Here is a 3,248-nt window from a genome sequence, read left to right on the forward strand (position 1 = left end):
ATGAGTCTGGTGCTTCTTCAGGCAGTCCTCTGCAATCAGTTCCCCTCCTGTTGCTTACAAGGGATCCCTTTTCCCAGCTCAGACAGGGAACTTCCCCCTTGTTTTTTTTCCCAGGTCCCCAGACCAAGCCACTCAAGCTCTCCTAGCTTGAACAGGGGTTTCCCCTAACAAGTCTCTGACCCGACAGCTTCTCCCAATGCCCAGCTGGCTTACTAACCCTTTCCTACTCCTTCCCTGGATATCTGTGTCCTTGAGGGCAGGATTCCAACCCACTGAGGAAACAGTTTCTCCTGGGATGACTCAGACTCTCCCCTGTCCTGAATTCTGCTCTCTGGCAAGACACAGCTCTGTTCCTTCTGCCTGGGGGAAAGGAAGGGGCTGAGTCACTGTCCCTATCTCCAGGCTTGGATTTCTCTCTCTCCCCCTGGTGTTCTTTTCCTTTCCTCAGCTTTTTATGGCTCCATACTAGGCAGAGTCTGGGGTTTGTGATGGGGGACTCTGGCTGCAGTGCAAATGCACCAGTAAAAAGCAGGAAGAGCGCACATCAACTGCTGAAACTTCCTTAGCCTGACAAAGGGTTTTTGAACCCGAAAGCTTGCTTAAAAATTGTTCTCCAACTATTTAAGTTGGTCCAATAAAAGATATCAGATTCACCGAAAGAACCTTGTGTACCAGTAAAAAGTATGCATTTTGCACAGCATACCCTCCATTAGGAAAGCTGTGCACCCTCTGCAAACTTTTTGCTGCCCTTCTCTGCAAAGTCCTTAGGAATGGCTCGTCTATTCAGTTTGCAGCCAAGCAAAACTCTGCAGCTGTTATAGTAATACTATCTCTTTTAATTCTTGCATATCCCTGTCATAATAAATCCATGACAATGTTCTGGACCCACAGTTGAGTCTGGACATACGAAAATGACAGTGCTGTATCCTTCTGTAGCTTATGAACTGTTTTCAGCGAAATGATGTGGTCTAATTAATTCAATTATCTCCACTTAGGGACTATCTGATGTGAGCGACTCTTGGTATGAGACCTTAGAAAGTGCAGTCGTGATGAGGGCTTTTAAGCTTTGAATTTCATGAGTTACCTGTGAAACTTACTAGCCAGGGTCTCTATCCGCAAAGTTGAGCAGACTAGTGCCCATGCTTGTGCCACTGATTGTACCTGGTAAACCTCTCCTTTTCCTCACTCTGTGCAATGACCTCTGTACTTTTTGTACCCAGTTAGACCATCCTAATTTTAGGGGTCTAATACATTTACCACATTTCTGATTTAACCAGTTCAAATTCATGTGATCAAGATACAATTCAATTTTTCTTAAGGCTTTCACTGGCTGGATGATTAAAGTGTGTGGTTGATTCCTTTTTACATATACTAGACCTGCAACTACAATACTAGGTGTTATTACAGCATTGATCTTAAACACATCAGACATATAACTCATTTAGATAGACCACTATCCTACTACAGTAAAAGCCATGTTATCCAGTACCTTAGAAACAGGCATGGTCCATTAACCGGCATGATGGTCAACGTGGCAAAAGCGAAACTGGAAGTGCCCACCATGGCACTTCCAGTTTCGCTGAGCCCCCATGGGCTGCGCGGGGCCCCACTCCCTGTCCCCCCACACACTGACACCAGGGAGGGGCGGCAGCACACTGGATGCGCCAGGAGGGTCAGTGGCCTGGACAGGCAAAGATGCCTGTTTTGGGCCTCTCAGGTAACTAGCATATCTGGTTATCCAGCACCCCGCATTCCTCACGGGCGCCGGATAACGGAGCTTTTGCTGTAGACCTTTTTTCATACCAATGTCCGTATATGCAAATTGTGTCCAATTTAATGTGGTGTCCTGACACTGTCCAATAGATTTATTATATACCGTCCAGTTCAATGATGATAATTCTGGCAAAACAGGAATTGACATGGTTGTGTATACTGCAGAAGAAGGTCCCTGAAGCTCAGTCTTGTTGCTACTGCTTAATTGCAGATTTTGACTGGAAAGTTCAGTTGCACGTATATCTGGAAAAGAGATTGGTGAAGATTACATGGGGCACATACCAAACCAATATTGCAGTTATTAACCATTTTGCCTGGCAGTACTGGTGAACTAATATTCAAAACCCAAATGATTTGTATAGCAAACATGTCATGTCCCACGTTCCAGCAGATGGCATAAACTGAAGAGTCAGCCAAGAATTGTAAAGTCAGTGCCAAGGTCTCAATCTCTGGGGATGAGAGGAGCGCCAGGCTGTCTCAGTCTGAGTCTTGTGTTGAGACAGTTGGAGGCAACTTCTCCCCTTTAGTCTTTGCTGCACTTGCTTTTTCCTGTTGATATTTTACCAGTAATTCTAACAACTTCATTGTGGGTAAACCATCTGTTGCTTCCCTATCTGTATAGCTAAGAAGCGCCTTCCACACTGAGTCTCACATCTCGTTCCTAAGAGAACGAGTTTCTTTCTGTCTCCGATTATTCCCCTCCTGGGGATCTCTAGAGAAACAGTCCCTTCTTTGCCCTTGATCTTCCCTTGAATTCGTACCTGGGCCTTGTCCCTTCTCAGACTTGCGCTCCTGTTCTGTTATTAAGCTCACTCAGGATTGCTTTTCCCTGTTCTGTTCTATGGGCTATAAATCCACGGTGGAACTGAACAGTTCTCTCACCATGCTTATGTCACTGCTGTCTCTCTTCTTTCTCTTAAATCATTCATCTCCAGCCTTAGCCAATAACATTGCGATCTTTCCTGCCTTCCAGCAATCAATATCATGACTGGTCCCTAGCTCAAATCCCTGCATAGCCCAATACATAATCTCAATGAAGCAACAACTGTTCCTCCTTCTAAATACACGCTTAGTCTTGAATTAAAGCTGTGCACCAATGGCTCCTTTAAAAGCTCTCGTGTCAAAATCAAAGTTGTTTGGGTTTCCCCTCAAGGGTTGTGCCAAACCAACAACAACGAATAATAGCTTTTTTCACTCCAAGTAAGCCTCTGGCCTCTCGCCTGTGGCTTGTCTTTCTTTGTGGATGAGAACCGGTGCTGGTTCACTTGGAAAAAATAACTTCATAATTTCATCTCTCAGCACTATTCTGCACCTTGCAGTTTTTGATCTCTACAGGCAAAGCTGCAAAGTCGTGCATATCCATGCACTCTTGTGCAATATCTAGTGTATCACAACAGTATGTCCTAACCCTTCATTTATGAGAACCACCTCAGCTACCCAATAAATTACTGTTTCCTTTTTAAATGGTCCTATTA

The sequence above is a fragment of the Gavialis gangeticus genome, unplaced genomic scaffold, assembly GCF_001723915.1.
Source record: "Gavialis gangeticus isolate Ggan-Ray unplaced genomic scaffold, GavGan_comp1, whole genome shotgun sequence".
Classification (NCBI taxonomy): Eukaryota; Metazoa; Chordata; order Crocodylia; family Gavialidae; genus Gavialis; species Gavialis gangeticus.